The sequence below is a fragment of the Lepidochelys olivacea genome, assembly GCF_965140295.1.
Source record: "Lepidochelys olivacea isolate rLepOli2 genome assembly, chromosome: 8".
NCBI lineage: Eukaryota > Metazoa > Chordata > Testudines > Cheloniidae > Lepidochelys > Lepidochelys olivacea.
The window spans coordinates 78,078,418-78,098,637 of NC_140418.1; the positions used below are offsets into that span (position 1 = coordinate 78,078,418).

Below are 20,220 nucleotides of genomic sequence, written 5' to 3' on the forward strand. Positions count from 1 at the left end.
TTAAAGAAAACTTACTAACTATATAAAAATAAGCACTCAAATAGGCTTCCCTGGGAGGTTGTGAAATCACTGTTGTTGGAAGTCTTTAAGAACAGGTTAGACACCTGTCAGGATTGTATTATTTTAACTGGCTGAGTAGATACAATTTTACCAGTGGGAGTAATTTATGATCAATCTGACCACATACAGTGGAGTTCAGATAGTTATTATCAGATGAATTCTTAATATTCATGATGCTGAGAGTGGGCCTTTTCATACATCCTGCAGCGGTCTTCCAGAGCCATAAGATTGTGTGTTCAATGTTTTGACAACTCTCCACTTCAGGAAACAAAACTTGCTATCCTGGACTACTTTACTGAGATTTAAAGGTTAAATTAACTGAAAATGGAAACTTGTAGACTTCAGGCAGTGTTGCCGGCCCTCTTCATTGCTATTTATCATAGTTGAACCCCTGGCCGCTATCAGACTGTATACGTGGAGTTGGGGTGGGGAGTGTCAAGAAAATTGTTCTTTGCAGATGCTGCTGCTGCTTTTATGCAAATACTATATATTTTTCTGAGTTTCCTTAGACCATGTTCAGGTCTCAATTTAAAATGATTATGAATAATTAAGATGTCCCCCTACTTGCAGGCTTTCCAAAAAATAAATTAACTGAAGGCTGCGGAACTAATTGGTATTCCCCTCTCTTTAGCACTTTCCTTTTGGCTCATGCTGTAGCCACTCAGCCTTCTCCCTTTGATGCCTGTACAATGGGATAAGGATTTATGGTTTGTCACACAGATTAACAATATTTTCTCTGAGAAAATACTTGAAGAAATATTGCAGTTCAATCATTGTCTGACTTAATGAAAGGTCATGCACATTTTCATCTGACAGTGTTTAAATTGAGTTTAATGAGATTAGTTTAACATAAATTCTGGAAAATGCCTATATTTGCTTTATACTAATGGGAAAGTTTTGTGCATTTTTTTTTTTTGAAACAGGTGGGAAATATTACAAGTGGGAAGAGAAAAGAATAAGATCGTTACCAGTATATGTTGTGAAAACTAGTAGGAGATACAGGATCCCTGTCAATGTGATTACTTTTCAGCTGCAACATTTGAACTTTTCAGCTCTGACCCTAACCCATCCTATATACTAAATGAGATAATGTTTGGGTTATTTTCCAAAGATATGTCTTATAGATGTCAGACCTTGGACACTATTGCACTAGTAAAATCTGGAGCCAAGATTTGAGTTAGCTGTTGAAGATCAGTGCACTCTAGTACTCATTTGAAGCTTAATTGTGTAACAAATCAGTTCTTTGCGCTACATAGTCTGTTGACCAACTATGATCAGACTCTGCAAAACCATTTCTCAGGTGTTATAAATGTCACTCCTCTGGCTTATTGTCATTCCAGTTTGAGAATGCTTTGTTGTACATAACCACCAAGTTGGATATTGTAGGCATAAGCGTCTAGATGTCACTTTCCCAGGGAATGACTAAGCTATAACTATAATTTCTAACAGTTAGGGGTGATGAGAGATGCCACCCTACTTGAAGTTAAAGAAATCTTAATTTTTACATTCAAGTGTCCAGAGAATCATCTTAACTTTCTTATACTAAAAGGCATATGTTTAAGAAAATTCTCCAATCTACACAATACTAGTATTTTGTATAGCATTTTATTAACGCATTTCACACACAAACTTCTGTTCTATCATCTTGACTTAATGTTTCTAGATATATGCAAAAATAAAACATTTTACACTGATAGATTCTTAATTACATCTAACAAGCTAACAGTGTAAAAACCTATGTTTCAATATTTATAGTCATGTATTCCGCAATAATTGCCCTATAGACACACAGTGGAGGTTAATTTGGGCACCGTTTAGAAGTTCTTCATTTAGAATGCAGTGTTTAAGAAAATCACAAATTTTATTGTATAACTATTCTTAAGATTAATGAAATTTTATACTGGGACATGCTGAAAATGTGTGTTGTGGAATTAGAGGGATTTCTGAAGCTGTGGTAGCTTTGTGGTAGTTCATTTCTTAGGCCTCCCAGTTTTTGGCTCTGATGTTGCAAAGGCTTATGTATGTATTTAAACTTACAGCTGGTGAAATTCTGGCTCCATCTCAGACATTGGAAGTTTGGGGAATGGAGTAGATAAGATTTCAGCATGTGAGTAGTCAGTGACTTCATAGAGACTACAGTGTGTAAAGTTAAGCATGTTAATAAGTCTTTGCAGGCTCAAGGCTTTACAGTGTACATCGAGTTTCCATTTCAGTAAGGCTATTCAACAGGATATGCTGTATATTTAAAGGGAAACAGAAATGATATGAGGTAATACTTGATTTCCTGGTGAAAGAAAGCTATGTCTTTATATTGCTTTACTCTGCCGCAGTGCTCTTGCTTGGATTTTGTGGCAAGTGCATTAAAGAAATGACCCTAGTAGGGTTCAGTACTTATTTTGATTATCCTTCTGTCCTTTCTTACTCAGTCTGCTGCCTTGTTGGAGAAACTATCAAGTCACGTTTGTGATTTGAAGCTGGCTCATTGAGTACCAATTTGATAAAGCCAGTGAGACTAGGTCAGAATTGCCAAAGTGATTGATTAAGGAAGCACTAGTACTAGTTGCATTTACAAATTGGATAAAAAAAATAAAGATTGACTTTTCAGTTATTTCATATCAAATATTGGATTCTTTTACCATGGTTGTCGTAAGATACAACATCATGTTGTAGTGATCTTTTAAAGAATATTTCAGATTTTTTATCCTATTAAACTCATGTGTAAAACCATTGCTTGGAACTGCACAGCCTGGATTTGCCAGGTTTTTAAAACTCAAACTCTGAAGAGTAACTTCCCCTGTAGACTAACCCAATTTGATAGTGGTGGAAGGAGGAGTGAAGAGTGTCTCTTCTTCTGATTTTTAAATCTGTCACATTTTAAACTGAGTGGCATAGTATCATAAAAAGACTATCTTCAAAATAACTACAGCATTTGCTTTGTCAATGAACTCCCAATAAAAGCATCAGTTCACAAAGATTTAGTAGAACTATGAAAAGTTCTTTAACAGTGGTGCAGTTAGTAATATAGTTTTCAACCCAGAAGCAAATATTTAATTTATGGTCTTGTAAAAATCATTCAATTAATTTTCATTTGACAGCACCAAAAAGTGAGTGTGTCAGTGATTTCTTATGACTTGCTCACTGCAGCAAAAAGACTTCTAAAACAAAAATGTTTGCTTGCTTGTATATACTTATCTTTTATTTAAGACAGCCTTACTAATATTTACTCACAGTGAGCTTCCATTGCCAAAGCCAGGACAATAACTGAACTTTTCAAGAAATCCCAACCTGAACTACCATTGAGGAAATACTCAAGATCCTTGATAAATTCATAATGTATGGAGGGTCTTAACTGGGCTTTGTGTGTGGGTGTAACAGGGTGCTGGCTAGGAAACCCTGAGCCAGACCTCTGTCATGCCAGCTCCAATCAGGATGGGGAATTGGAGTAAGCCCAGGCCTAAGAGACAAATAGGGAACAGCTGCAGGCCTTGTTAGCAGTCCTTGAGGCTGTGAGCCTGATGCTATATGTAGCTACAAGATGGTGGGAATTTATACTGTAAATAAAAAGCAAGGGTGATTGCACCAAAGCAGAGGTCTCTGGCTGGTTTGTGGGCGCAGAAGATAGAGGGGCCTGCCTGGGTCCTGTTACAGTGGGACTCTGCAAAGATGGGGCAGCAGTCATGACCATAAAGAACAATGAGGTTGCAGCATGAGTAAAGATAGTGGTACTAGCAGCAATTTGGACATTGGATGATTCATTACCGAGTCTTGATGTTGAAGTTGCAACCTGAAGTACAAAGTCTTCATCCATTCTTATTAAAATTGTTTATAAAATCTCAAGCAGTTATCTTTTTCATTTGCCGTACAAACAGATGGGCCCTGACCACACTGAGCTTCTGTTTCACAGACAAGTCAGGTGGTTGTCACATGGGAAAGTGTTACAGTGGTCTTTGAATTTTGTTACATCAGAACTTTCCTCTGGAAAAGAGGCCTTGCAGATTACATGTATAATGTGGACTTCTTGACTAAATTAGCTTACCTGATGGACACATTTGATAAACTGAATGGTCTGAACCTATCACTTCAAGGTAGGAATACAAATAAATGTCAGACTTCTTTAAAAAATGGAGTGAAAGTGATCAGAATGCTATTAAAGACCAAATATAAACTGGATTGTATTCCCATTTTGATGAATATTTTCCTGGAGTCCAATGCAAATCTCTAGATTGATTTGAAACCCATTCTCACTGTTTACTCCATTCCAACCTTAAGTAACTTGCTCAAGAAACTATCAAAATTGTCAAGTGATTACATGCTAAAGACCAATTTTTCAAATATAAATCTAGGAGTTCTGTTACATCAGTATGAAGAACTCGGAGACGAAGCTGTAAAAGTGCTGTTTCCATTTGCTTCCAGTTACCTCTGAGAGATTAGGTTTTCAGCCATGATTTCTGTGAAAACTAAATATAGAAAAAAAATTAAACTCTGAAAACAACTTACATCTGGCACTATCAGATTCAACCAAATGTACAACTATGCAGTTTGGAACAGGCACATTCTCACTGAAATCTTAGGCTGTCCCCAAACATGCCAAAAAATTCATGTTTTCAGTTTGTAATTTTTAAAACCCAGATTGGATAATTAAACTATATGTAGCTGAATAAAAGTTGCAGTGGGTTGGTTTAAAAACATAATTGTGGGGAGCCACAAATGTCTAAAATATCTGTAAGGGAAATGCAGTACTAAAGTTTGGGAACCATGGTTCTAAATAAAGCAGGAATGTGTTCTTGTGTGGAGCAGCGCTTTCATTATTCTAAATCATCAAATATGAATGACTGCAAGTTGTGGCACAAGAACAATAAAAGTTTCAAAAAGCAGGAAATTTCTTCACAATAGGGAGTTCATAAGCTTACAACTCAGCACCTGGATTTTTAAGTTACCTCGTATGGCACTTGGACTGTGCACTCTGAGCTGCCAATAATATGGGCAAAAGAATAGTCAGAAAAATATAGGTTAGTGATGTGTTAGTATATTTAGCCATTTGCACTGAGAATATAAAGAGAAATTCAGCATCAGCTTTTTCACCCCCCTAATGCTTAATGTAATAGTGCACAAGGTTAAAAATGTGTAAATTTGGCACTTGGCCTGTTTTTATGTTAGCTAAGAAATTTTAAACTTCGCATGCTGTAATGCTTGAAAATTTGTTTTCTCCATCTTTAAATTCACCAGTTTGGACTAATAGTTCAATGTTGCTACAAAGTTTTGAAGAAATAAAACACCAGAAGTATTACTAAAATTGCCTTCTTTGATATGTTAGTCGGCAATCGAGGCTAAAGCATTTCTGAAGTCCTACTTGAGTTAGCTTCCTCCTCATATCCGGTTCCAGGTTCTGCTAGACACTAAAATAATTGTAGCATTTGTGATTCTGTCATTTGGCTGTTAATTCAGTTCCTTGTACCAAAACGCTTAAAATTGCTGATAAGCAGAAGGAAACCAGAACAAGATTCAAAAGTACTTCAGATTTAGTGACATTTAGCAAGATGATGCCAGCCTTCTCTGTTTGTTTCCCACATTTTTGAGATTGAAGAAACAGAAATTGAAGCCTTCTTCCCAGTCCATATATAGTACAGCAAGAGATCCCTCACTGGAGTATTTTGCTTTTTCCTTCCATCTTCTGCTCTGTGTCCCCGTCAGGTTCCCTTTGTTTGACCCTTTGACAGCACTCCTGTTCCTGTGGTTTTATTAGTTGTCCCCCGAAATAACTTGGCTTCCAGGTCCTGTGGATCCCCCGCTTAGGCTTTAACAGGGGGCAGGTTTCCGCTCACCCACTTCCTGGATCCCAATAGGATCAGATGGTTTCCCCTGATTAACAGAAACCTCTTCAGGGTATATCTTCACCAGAATTAGTAGGACTAACTGGTGCCCAGATGTGAACAGCCACACTGCAAAACCATATCCAAGTTACTGTTTCCTCACTAGTAATTTAGAAGTTGCAGCAAAACTGAGATTGCATTAAAAAGTGTTTTGTTTGAATGCAGTTGAATTACTTAGTGTATTTGTCAATATGGCAATGGGTGGTGAAATAGGGAGCTGCAGAAAGATAGTAGCAATCCAGTATACAGAGAAGACAAGTTTTGTTATTTAAATAGTACATTTTTCTATTTAACAAAGGGCATTTACAAAAATACTAACTAGTTAAGGTTGCACTCATGTATAAATTTTAAAAAAAAAAAGGAAATATAAAGTTAAGGATGAAAAGGTTGCAAAGTGAAACATGCTAAGTTTGGAAATGCCAGAATGAATATTGCCCAGGAAACCTTAATTCAGACCCTTTGTGCATGCACTTTATGATACTGCCTTTAATTACATGCAGAAGTGACGATCTGGGGTGAATTTTATGTGAGGGCATATCTGCACTGTAATTAGACACCTGTGGCTGACTCATGCCAGCTGATTCAGGCTAAAGGTCTGTTTAATTGCAGTATAGACATTTGGGCTCTGGCTACAGCTACCATTTCGCAGAGTCTTGGAGCCTGAGCTGCAGCCTGAGCCCAAATGTCTACAGTGTAATTAAACAGCCCCTTAGCTTAAGTCCCACAAGTCAGCTGATATGGGCGACCATGGGTTTTTAATTGCAGCATTGACATGCTCTAAGTGATGTGCCTAGCATCACATAGGAACTTGGTGGCAGGGACAGAATCCAAATCTCCAAGATGACATTCAGCTGCCCTTACAAAGACCATCTTTTCTCTTCCTACAGTCCCCTGCCAACTTCTGCAACAAATGAGGTCCCTACAGACAAGCCCCTTCACTGCACAACCTCAGTTCACTGCCAAAGCAGATTTGAGCATATTGGGAGTCCTGTGAAGTTAAAACAATCATATAATTAGACTATCATAATGCATACTCACAAGGGGGTCAAATTAAGGTTGTGTGGGCAACATTTATTCTAGCATTTCCTAATTTGAGAGACTTGACTTTAGAACCTAACTTTATATTTCCTAATTTTTGATTTTGTTTATTGATTAGAGCAACCTTAACTAATGTAAAACCAAGTTTTGTTTGTGAATATTAAAGATGTTTAGTATTAACATAAGATTCAGTTATAGAATAGCCTCTTAAAGCCCCAGCTTTCTGTAACTGTTCACTTTCTAAGTAGTCTGTTATGGGTGATGGAAGAAGTAAGGGAGAAGAATTTGAAAAAAAACTTAGAACACTTTATCTGAGTTGCCTAAAGAATCTACAGTAGAGTAATTGAGTGATTATAGAAGGCATTTTATGCTTTGAGCTAATTCTACATTTGAGTGACCTGATTTCATTTCATTTTTAAGTCGGGTTCATTCTGTTTTATTAAGTGCTACAACAATATAAGGCTTATTGTTGTCTAAGTCTAAGCAGCCTGAGTTCTGTTCTTGTCAGTATGCTGGATATTCTAAACACATGGTTTCTAGTGAGACAGTCTCATCTGGCTTATGATGGTATAAATTGAGGAATTGTAATTGCAGTGAACTCTTAACACTAGTGTAAAATGGGTGTAAAAATCAGGTCCCCTAAATTGTGCTAGTGCGTGGCAGTATTAGTTTATTTCCTGCCCATCACAAAAAAATCCTTTGTATATCCTATATCTTGATGCACATTAGTGAGATCCTTGCTTAACTTTAGAGAGGATAAAATTGTGGCTTTACGAAGCTTTACCCCTCACTTCTGATATATTGCATGAGTGGGGGTTTTCACATTTTACTTCCATGTAAAAGGAGTTGGATATTGTTCGGTACCCCCATTAATAAGTTATCCTACTTTTATTACAAATGCAATTTTGAAATTGCAGAATGAGAAATAGTTAAATGGTGAAATACAATGCTGAGTCATGACCTTAATTCCTTAGTTAAGGCTGAAAGGTCAAAATAATTCAACTTTCCAACTTTTTTTTTTAAACACATAGTTTCCATGTGCAGTCCATATATGGGATAAATGGTTTTTGTTTTTAGGGGAGTGCAGGTCAAATTGGGGACAGTCAGGTAGTTATGATCTTCTGTCATCTGTCCACTTGAGATGATAAAGGAGATGCCTTTCTTAATAAATATATTGTGCAGATGTTTAAACTGTGATTAGGCACACAAAGTTCTTTGGCTTTGGTTCCCATTAAGTGAAGTTCAAATACACCCTTGATCTTCTGGGCTCATTAATGGGATTTGGGTGCCTCACTAGGCTCTGTTAGTCTGTGTCCGCAAAAAGAAAAGGAATACTTGTGGCACCTTAGAGACTAACAAATTTATTTGAGCATAAGCTTTTGTGAGCTACAGCTCACTTCATTGGCTCTGTTGGCATGGCTCCTAAATTGGAATGGAGGGAAGATGTTAAATAAATGGTACTCTTCCCAAGCCCACCCACTGACAGTAATTCTTAGTAATATGATCCTCTCTCTGTGCTTTAATGCTTTATTCAGTAGTGGAATAGTCAAAGTTGACAAAATATGTATCTAGGAAGAGAGATTGGGGCTAGGTAATGTGTTCTTAGGGCAGACAAGCTTACCACCTTTTAGGTGGACGAGATCAACCAAGGTGGATCTCAGTTAGCTAAATCAGAGATGCTAATCTGTGTCTGTAGTAGGTAGAAGATGGTGACTAGCCTTGACCTCTTTGTCTAATCTAGACATAGCCATGGAACATTTGTCTACATTAGGAAACAGAGGTTGAAGAGCTGAGAGAATCAAGGGTAGAAAGCAAGGTTAAAAAAAATTGTGAATCTGCATCTACAGTAGAATAGGATGTAGTCAGCTAACTCTTAACCTAACCTTGTCTTTTCCTAATCCAGACATATTCCTAAAGTATTACTGTTAAAATCTGAATGAATACCCAGTGAAATGAATGTGGACAGTCATACCTCAACATTATTATTTGACTCTGCAAACAAGTACACAATTGCTTGTTTACATTTGTTAACGTTTTCAAAGTTCTTAGCAGTCATGCTAGACTCTGCTTTCATTTTAAAAAAAAATGATCCTGGAGAATAAGGAGGTAGTTTGTAAGAGATCATTATGCTGTGCTGGCCCTCCTGAGACATTAAAAAATTATTTAGACAATGGATTCTAAAGTTGAGACTCAAAAATTGCTAGTTTTCCCATACTTTGCCACTTTTTTACTTCAGTTACATACACTAACTGAACTTGGTATAAAATAATAAAACTGGTTCTGTTCACTAATTTTCAGAGATGACTAGCACAGAGTCCTTTTCTGGGGTGGTGGTGTGCCAACATCTGTTAGTTACATAGATATCTGTATTTTTTTTGTTTTGACTAGTAATGTTTACCAGACATCCATCTATATCCTCTAGTTTTCTACTTTAAGAAAATCTAGCTCTTAATTGCAACATAGCTACTTCACATTTGTCTTTCACTATAACTCTCAAACATCCACAGAGGTAGGCAAGTCTCACTAGCCCCATTTTTACCACTAGAGAAAGGTTGTGACTCCTAACACTGAGTCAGTAGTAGAGGTGCTAGGTTCCAGTATGATTTCCTATCCACTTAGCCATGCTTCCCTTTGGCTCTCGCCTCCAACAGGTGCCCAGTCTTTCAGGAAACATTGACGTGGACATCATCCCTATTCTTTTAGTAATGAATAGGGCCCTACCAAATTCATGGTCCATTCTGGTCAATTTCACAGCCAGAAAGTTTTAAAATTGGTCCATTTCATTATTTCAGATGTTTACCCCTGAAATTTCATGGTCTTGTAGCCATGGGAGTACTGACCCAAAATGGGACTATGTGGGGTTACAAAGTTGTTGTAGAAAGCGTCCCAAGATTTCCACCCTCACTTCTGTGCTGCCTTCAGAGCTCCCTGCAGTTAGAGGAGATTCCTGGAGATGGAGGTGGGTAGGATCTCCCCCATGCTGCTGGGAGTGCCCCAGCCATGGGTTCCTAGCTGCTAGTCCACACCAGGGACAGATTAAGGCAGGTGCCCCCAGCCCCTTTGGGGCTCCCCTGGGAAAATGGGCACCCAAGCCCTAGGGTGGAAGCCCTAACGGGGTCACTCCGAGCCCAGGCTGCCCTGGGTGGGGGGCGGAAGCCTCAAGCTCAGTGCCTAGAGCCACAGCAGTGAGAAAAGTGTGTGTGCGGGGTGGGCAATGGAAGACCAGAGCCCAGCTCCTGGGCTGGTGCAGTGCAAAAGTGAGGATGTACCACCCTCATTTCTGTGCTGCCTCCAGAGGGGGGTCTAATCTCCCTACAAGGAGCAGCCATAGAAGGGAAGGACAACTCCTGTCCTGCCCCAGTGTGTCCAGACTAGCAGCTGGGAGCCCTTGGCTCCAAGCAGCAGGGGAGATCAGATTTCATGGGGAAGGGTTGATTTCAGTCTGTGACATTTTTTTCACGGCTGTGAAATTGGTAGTGCTCTAGTAATTAATGGTTTTCGCTTCTGGGACAATGAGACCCTTCATTCTATCTGAGAACTATGAAATTTAATTTTTTGTTCTCTTGAAAGTCAGAGGTGGTGCTTTGGGAAGGGGCTGGTCTAGGGACCTTCAAGACCACCATAATCCAATGGAATTTCTGGTCTTGTAGCATAGGGTCTTTCACCTGTTTCATGAATAAGACCTCAGTCCAAAGCTGTTGCTAACTCTCTGCCAGAATTGTGTAAGGCAGGCGGTTGGTCTTTCATGTACACAATTTTGAAATATTACAGATAAGATGAATCTAAACTCTGCAGCAAGGCCCACCAGTTCTTTAGTAAGTCAAGAAATGCGTTGATTAAATATGAACGTGTGTTAACACTGTCCTGATTGTAATATTCAATTTTACACTGTCACTAAACTTTCAGTATGCTTCAAACTTTTGTAGTGACGAGGCATAACTACACTGCATAAGTTGTTAGACAAGTTGAAGGTTTTGGCAACTGGTTAGCAAAGAGGCGAGTGTTTGGACACTCACAAACTAGATGTTTCTGCTAAAATGAGGAGCAGTGTTTGTCTGATAGTAGTCATTAGCTCAGAGAAAAATTGCCCTCATTTATCTTAAGTATTGTTAACTGGTATTCGTTTTCTGTGTTTGGGAGGCTCTTTCAAAAATCAAAGGCTAGAATTTAAGCTTAAAATAAAGTAAAGCTTAGATTCTGCAGCAGAATTCTGCTACAAGGGTTGTTTGGCAAATTCCTCTGATACACATGGCTACGAACACAGGAACACCACCAGACAACAGTGCCTTTTGACCATCTGACCTTTACATTCTTAGCTCTCATTGAGACCCTGACTTCTCCCCCCTCTGCCCCACATCCCTGGGTGAGGTTTGAATGAGAGGGGTTTTTGTAACCAGATTTAGTCTGATGCCATGTTAGGAATTATGCAGAAATGGACTTTTGGTGGCTCTCTTTTACAGAGCAATAATTCATAATGCCCCTTGGAACAAGGTTCTCCTACTGCTTCCTTGTATTCTACTGATTCCTGTGAATTTTGTGTCTCCCGGGAAGATTAGGGTCACTTTGGCAACATGCATAACCTATAATCTGTTTTAATGACCTGCTCCGAAAAGAGTACAATGTATGATTGTTAAATCAATTACCTTAGTTTTGTCTGTATGTTATAATATCCTCAAATTAAGACTAATTATTGCTGTCATACAAAAAAGGATTTCAAATGTAAGTGTGGAAAAAAAAATGTAAAAAATGAATTAGAAAAAGAACCTGATTTAGAATTCCAGTTTCATATAAGGCAATGTCAGTCAAATTTGGTTGTGAAGAGATGGTTTGATGATGAATTATTTTACCAGCTTATACAGTTTGTAACTGAGGTAACTGGAAATTCTCAACGCACGCTCTCTCACACACACGCTCTCTCTCTCTCGTATTATTTGTTGGTGACTTCTCTTTTGTTAGAGTTCAGAATTCTTATTCCCGCTACTTTAAAAAAAATTTGTCAAGGTCTTTAAACCAGTGGGTGCAATAGATAGGCAAATGCCACAACAATTTTTGATTTCAGAAGTCTTTTTTTTTATTTTACAAAATGTTGCTATCAGAGTATCTGAATACTTAAAGATTGTTTATTAGTTGAGTATCGTATCTCAATCCATTTTATGTTTTTAAAAATAGCTTATAATTTTATGGCTATGTTCAAGTTAGATGTCAGTCTAAACAAGATCATGCCAAGTCAGCAGCGGAATAGAAAACTTGCAGTGAAATCGTAGGTTCAATAGAAAGTAATGTTGACTATTCATTAGCTGGCAATGCAAAACTCTCCTAAGTTAGCACTGATCTAAACCCCTAGCAAGATGATGGGGGTGATCTGTGCTAATTGAGGTGCTATATTTCATTTGAGAAAGCAGAGGTTATGTTCAGTTCACTACAGAATCTGATAGTTTTTCTCATTTAGATGTAAGCTCTGTCAGAGGCCCTGTCTACACTGGCAAGTTTCTTTGTAGTAAAGCAGCTTTCTACACTGTTACTCCTGTAACACTGTTGCTGCACACAGGCAATCCGCATGGGGCCATGGCAGAAGCCAGTCTTGGAGAAGACCCTCCCTTGATTCCCTGCTCACCCTCAACAGTGAGGTAGCTTCCATAATCACATCCTGTGGGAAGGAATGATTATCAGGGCTCCCCCCCACCCTCCCCATAGTACTGTCTCTCCACAAGAGCCAAATGGCCAGTGTACAGCAGGGTCCAGGAAGAATGATTTGCCCTGCCCCTGGGGCTACTCACCATTTTGGGGCTCATCTGCGCTTGCCTGGGGTCAGACAGTTAGTGACAAGTGTGAGTACGGGCTGTGTTTTAAATCACTGAATCAGTGTTGTGCGTGTTGCAGACAATACTGCTTCTGTAAAATACTGCATTTAAACTTCAGAGATGACCTTGGGAGCCAGCCTCCCTCTTTAATCAGCATCTGAACAGCTGTGCAGAATTAGAAAGCGACCAAGAAGAACTAAGGAGGACATTCTACATTATGTTGTGCTCCACAGCTGAGAAACAGAAATCGGAGTGGCAGGACAAGAAGGGGGACTGAAAGGAGAACGCAGCACGCCAGAACGAAGCCACGGCACGGCTCTTAAATGTTATGGAGCACGAAGCAGACACGCTCCAGGCAAAACTAGCACTGCAAACCAAGCAGCTCCATGCCCGCCTGCCCCTGCAGCCACTGTTACAAAACTCTTTCCCATGCTCCCCCCAGCCACTGCCAACACACACTTATCAACCTCTTGGCTCCAGTCTATACCCATGGCATTCCACTCTTTCCCCCCCACTTCACAGTCCAGCACTGTGGACTCCCAGTACCCACTGCCCTCAACACCCATCCCTCTGCCGTTTGGCCCTGCTGAACTACAGTACCTGCTGCATTGTACTCCAAAGGAGAAGGTTGGATATGATCCCTGTACATACACATCTTTAGCTGTTCCGGGACCCCATCTCCTCCAGAGACCTCTTCTCCCATTCCCCTCATGGCTGATTTTTTTGGTTGTTTGACTCTCTCCTTTGGTTGTTCTTTTTTAATAAGACTTGTATTGGTTTGAAAGCAATCTTTATTCTATTAATTGATAGCAAATGGAGCCCTGCAAAGCAACAGTTCTGTTAAACCTTTATATTGCATCGTCTGCACCAATCACAACCACCTCCTAGCATTACAAGCACTGCACTCCTGAGCATAGCAACAAATGTTAGTGGCTTTCAGCTTCAAATTGCTGCCTCAAGGCATCCCTAATCCTTATGGCCCTGCATCCCTCTATTAACCTTGGTCTCTGGCTGTTCAAACTCAGCCTCCAGGCACTGAGCCTCTGAGGTCCAGCCCTGGGTGAAGCTTTCACCCTTCCCTTCACAATTATTATGGAGCGTAAAGCACACGCTTATAAGCATAAGAATATTGTCATCTGCCAGGTCCAGCTTGCCATAGAGACAGCACCAGCTAAAAGCACGCTAAGTCATTCTGCACTTGCTCAGCCTGTTGTTGAACCGCTCCTTGCTGCTGTCAAGTTGCCCCTTGTATGGTTTCATAAGCCATGGCATTATGACGTAAGCAGGGTCTCCCAGGATTACAATGGGCATTTCAGCTTCCCCTACAGTGATCTTCTGGTCTGGGAAGAAAGTCCCTGCTTGCAGCTTCCTGAACATGCCAGTGTTCCAAAAGATGCATGTGTCATGCACCTTTCCGGACCAGCCTGTGTTAAGGTCTGTGAAACACCCATGGTGATCCACAAGCTCCTGGAGAACCATTGAGAAATACCCCTTGCGATTAATGTAGGCAGGGGCTAGATGGCCTGGTACCAGAATTGGAATATGCGTGCCATCTATCACCCCTCCGCAGTTAGGGAAGCCCATTTTTTCAAAGCCATCCACAGTGTCACTCACATTGCTGAGTGTCACAGTCTTTCAGAGCAGGATGCAGTTAATGGCCCTGCACGCTTCCATCAACATGAGTCCAATGGTCGACTTTCCCACTCCCAACTGGTTAGTGACCAATCGGTAGCATTCTGGAGTAGCCAGCTTCCACAGTCCAGTTGCCACATGCTTCTCCAATGGCAGGGCAGCTCTCATTCTCATGTTCTTGTACCACAGGGCTAGGGCAAGCTCATCTCCCAGTCACATGAATGTGGCTTTCCTCATCCAAAAGTTCTGCAGCCACTGCTAGCCATCCCAGACTTGTATCACTATATGATCCCCACCACTCAGTGCTTGTTTTCCGAGCCCAAATGCAGTGTTCCACTGTGGTCAGCACCTCTGTGAATGCTGCAAACAATCTCATGTCGTAGGCACCGTTTCCTCTAAGCTGTACGCACACACACAGATCCTAACCCCCACGCACATGGTGAATTACCGTGCGCACAAAAATTTGCACAGAAATTTTTTGCACATGTGGCCTGTCAAAAATTAGAGGGAACATTGGTTGTAAGTAGTACACGTGGCAAGATCAATGTCGCACCCCTCTTGCCTTTGTAGTTTAAGGAATAACTCCACTGCCACTCCATGACGTGTAGCGAGCAGCATACTGGTCAACAATTCGGGATCCATTCCTGCAGAAGAGGCAGACTGTACAGTACACAAACCATTGAAAGATGGTGCCAAATGCAGACAGAAGCATAGGGATTGCTGGGATACGAAGAAATGCATCACAGGGCATTGGGACAGGACTCAGGAAGCCCGAGGACCCCCTTCGTCTTCTCACAACTCTTAGTGGCAGAAGAGGAAGAAATGCTCTGTGGAATAGCTCCCAGAGTGCAACACTCAGAATACAGCTGCAAGTGCCACAAGTATGAATACACTATTGTGCAGGCAGCTGACAGTATGAACATACAACAGCGGTTTCCCTTCAGTGCTCTCTGAGTGGTGCTGTAACTCCACCCGTGTAGACATGCTCTTACTCAAACTGGAAACTGGCTAATTGGATTATGTCCACTGAACTTATTTACAAGTGACTGGGAACTTCACTGGAAGAAATTACTACTCAGTTCACCTCCAGAAAAACTCTTATGTTGGCTTCTTTGCATTTCAGGGTGAATGATTTGTACCAGTGTAAAACCCTTTGGTATCTTCCTGTGAGTGACATTCTATATATAATGTGCACTGTTTTTGCTTATGTCATAATGACATTGTCTCTTTAAATTTAAAGGGCCATGATTTCTACATTAGCATTTAAGTGCTTTAAAAAAAAAAGCTTTTGAGTGAAATCTTAACTGAAATTGGTGCCCTGTAAAACCAGAGAGAGAACTTCAAATTTTAATGTCATGATAACCCTTAGTGGGGGAAGAGAGATTGAGAATGTTTAAATAACTTCTGCTTGCAAGGTATACGTAAGTCAGCCTAGAAACCATAACAGCAATCCATTTCAAATTTTAAAATGGACACTATAGTGGGTTTCAGAGTAACAGCCGTGTTAGTCTGTATTCACAAAAAGAAAAGGAGTACTTGTGGCACCTTAGAGACTAACCAATTTATTTGAGCATGAGCTTTCGTGAGCTACAGCTCACTTCATCGGATGCATACCGTGGAAACTGCAGCAGATATTATATACACACAGATCATGAAACAATACCTCCTCCCACCCCACTGTCCTGCTGGTAATAGCTTATCTAAAGTGATCATCAAGTTGGGCCATTTCCAGCACAAATCCAGGTTTTCTCACCCTCCACCCCCCTACACACAAACTCACTCTCCTGCTGGTAATAGCCCATCCAAAGTGACAACTCTCTTCACAGTGACAGGTTTCAGAGTAACAGCAGTGTTAGTCTGTATTTGCAAAAAGAAAAGGAGTACTTGTGGCACCTTAGAGACTAACCAATTTATTAGAGCATAAGCTTTGCTCTAATAAATTGGTTAGTCTCTAAGGTGCCACAAGTACTCCTTTTCTCTTCACAATGTGCATGATAATCAAGGTGGGCCATTTCTAGCAGAAATCCAGGCTCTCACCCCCCCCCCTTCTACCTCCCCTCCCATCCGGGACACACACACAAACTCACTCTCTTGCTGGCAATAGCTCATCCAAACTGACCACTCTCCAAGTTTAAATCCAAGTTTAACCAGAACGTTGGGGGGGGGTAGGAAAAAACGGGGAAATAGGCTACCTTGCATAATGACTTGGCCACTCCCAGTCTCTATTTAAGCCTAAATTAATAGTGTCCAATTTGCAAATGAATAGTGGGTTGTGGGAAGTCCTTTATTATATTCTGTGACATTAAAATGACTTTCATAAAGACTAAAAGCAAGTGAAGCATTCTTTTTAAAATGAGCCAACACATTTTAAAAACTAAGCATTGTGTAACGAACAAAGGAGTCAAATTAAATGTGTATACTTCTGCTATAATATAGAGTGGTGTATCATTCCCTTATGTTCTTTCTGAATAATACTTTAACACAGGGAATTTGTTCACAAACAAGTGTGGTGGATTTCATTCCTCTAGTCTGGTTATGATGTGATGGCAGATGTTAACAAGTACAGCACTGTGTGCTTTTAAATGGTGCAAAGGATCTATATCTCACAAAAGTAACTTTTGTCCTGAGTTGTAAATGAAGTTGATTGACTTTGTCTAATCATCTCATGAAAAATGGCACAGAGCAGTTGTTTGTCTCTACATGACTCAACTTTTCTGTAGCACAGTTGGACTTCAATTATGGCAGATTTAACCTCAAATATATACATGCAGTATTTAGTATTTGCTATGTAAATTGAGGGGAGTGGTTAACTTTAAAAAGTTAGTTTACACATTATGTGGATTACACACGTGATTACAACTAATTCCTCTTTTCCCAAGGAAGGAGTTAATTATATTGTTTGTAACAACCAGATCTAGAAGCTGTTGACAGAAGTTGTCCATGATACTTGACTTTGCTATGTGCAAATGTAAAGATGTGGATATAGTCAGAAAGTGATTAGAGAGGCATCTTGTTACTTCCCAAATCTGTTTCATAATCCCATCCATTTACTCTAAACTTGTTTAACAGGAAAAACAAGTTTATTGCTGTCAAACTTAAAGCCAAGATAAGGATGGCAAAGCACTTCACAATCTATTTTGCCTCATGCATCAATATACATGCTATCTGAAGTCTAAATCCAGAATTATTGTTGATGTACCAGGTAAAAAAGAACAGCTTGATTCAGATACTGCTCATGCAAGCCGAGCAGTATTTGATTTGTAATGACATTTATTGGGAATATGGAACACCAAGATTTAAGTTTGTGGACTTCATTTTTCTAATATTATATAAACTGTATTTATACAATGTTTAATCAATGAAGTTATTTTTACTTAAATCAGTGTCACTCCATGATTTAAAACTGAAGTTAGAAGGCACCCAGCACTGCTAATAGCAAATGCTGCTCTACAGAGGTGTAGACTGTAGAGGTCTTCAGCAGGAGGCAAAATGCTAATTTTAAGAACTTCATTTCCAGATTCAACTTAAAATTTAAATATGGTCAAAAGTGCTTTTATCAAAGCAAACTTTCAGGATGCAGTACTGAGCAGATAATGTAGATTTATTTTAACATTTTTGGTTCAGTTTCCTGTTGAAATGACTGCTGATTAATACAGATCATACAAAATCTCTCGGTCTCTATGAATGCTAATAGTAACGTACTTTGAGATTTGTTAATCTACAAAATTATGAAAGAAATGTTGTTTGACCTATATTCAAGAAAGAGGTTCAGAAGCTAAGCTGCAAATCCATCCTTAAGTCAACCTTGTAATGCTCATTGTAGGTAATGAAGCCTAAATAGTCGCTGTTCATTATTTTGAGACATCTGTAACACTATGCACAAATTTACTTTGTGGCCAGTCATTGTTAATTCAGCAGAAGTAGTAATAAATTAAAATTGAATATCATACAGTGGTGACTAAGTTAATTACAAGCTCAGAATCAAGCCAGCAAATGTTAAATATATAACCTGTGCACTTTATATCAAACCTTATGCAATTCTGCTGTGAAAGCTGGATTGTATGGGTCCTTCATTGTCACACTCACATTTTTTACTTAGAAAATAACATTCTCTGTTTACAACTGCCAGCCTTCAGTAGGTTAGCCCAGGTGTAACATGTTTGAACTTGAACTGAAAAGCAGTTGTGTTTCAGAGTTATCACTGAGGGGCATCATTTGGCCTACAGGACCTTTAGTTATGATGAATGAGATTTAAAGATGGAAGGCAGACAGCTTGACTGATCCCAAAGAGCTCTAGAAATGTGTATTAGCAACAGAATTGTTTATATTCAAGATGCAACAGAATCTGTAGTTCGTTGTATCTTAGTGTTGTGAAAACAGAAAGCGGTAAAAGCTTTTTTGTCATTGGAGAGAAGATCTTTTTCAAAGTAAAAATCTACTTGGTTTCAAATATTTTTTTAGATTCTTAAACCTACTGAGGGCTTGTCTTCATTACTATGCTACATGGGTGCAGTACTTTTCCATCAACATAATTACTCCATCTCAACGAGAGATGGAAGCTATGTCAGCGGGAAAGCATCTCCGGCTGACACAGCACAGTTTAGACACTACTTTAAGTTGATGTAACTTACATCGCTTGGGGTTGTTTTTCACACCCCTGAGCGACATAAGTTACATCGACTTAAGCGGGAGTGTAGACAAGCCCTGAGTTGCAAGGAGGATTCCAGTGGCTTAAGAGAAAGATGACTAGTTCTAAATCTAGAAAATGTTTCACTGAAGTCTTCAGAATTGATTTATTTATAGCATTGAAAACTTTCTTCTAGGTTTACTAGCTCTATGGATACTCAGGCCATGTCTACACTACAGACTAATATTAGGATAACTACGTTGCTCAGGAGCGTGAAAAATCCCAGTGTAGACAGTTTCTCCCATGGACACATCCTCCTATCCTCTCTTGGGCAGCTGGTTTAACTATGCTGATGGGAGAAGCTCTCCCGTTATCATAGTAGCATCTTCACTAAAGTGCTACAGTGGCGCAGCTGCTGTACATGAAGACAAGCCCTAAGTAAAATGCACAACAAAACATTCCTGCATTTCAGGAACTAAGACTTGTTTGAGTCAGGATTGTTCCTAATTTGAGTTATAGCTTCTTCCTTTTTGACATAGTGGAGCTTAGCATTTAGCCAGTCTTCATGCAGTGGCTGTGACCCCTTAATTATCTATTTTAATAAAATATTCTAATACCATTTTAATAGAACATTTGAGAAGTAGATTTGTTCCCATTCTAAAATTAATAGTAAATTAATCTTACTGTGGAGGAATTTTCTTTTGTTGCATTTCCTTCCCTCCCCACCCCCCCATTCATATTCAGTGGTTCTCAACAAGAGGTACATGTGCCCCTGTAGGTATGCAGAGGTATTTCCAAGGGGCACATCAACTCATCTAAATATTTGTCGAGTTTTAAAACAGGCTACAGAAAAAGCACTAGCAAAGTCAGTACAAACTAAAATTTCATACAGACAAAGACTTGTTTATACTGCTCTATATACTATACACTGAAATGTAAGTACAATATTTATATTCCAATTGATTTTATAATTATGGTAAAAATAAGTAAGTAATTTTTCAGTAACTGTGCCCTGTGACACTTTTTTTTTGTATTTTTGTCTGATTTTGTAAGCAAGTAGTTTTTAAAGTGAAGTGAAACTTGGGGGTATGCAAGACAAATTGGACTCCTGAAAGGGGTTCAGTAGTCTGGAAAGGTTGAGACCCACTGTTCTAGATGCTACAGTAATGGCTATATCCATGTAGATATTAAC

General features: G+C 39.5%; 1 protein-coding gene across 1 annotated transcript in view; it reads left to right on the forward strand.

Annotated features, from left to right (window-relative positions):
• SELENOF (selenoprotein F) overlaps positions 1-20,220 on the forward strand; it is a 36,333-nt gene that overhangs the window by 6,006 nt on the left and 10,107 nt on the right. The gene's annotated exons all lie outside the window — the stretch shown is intronic.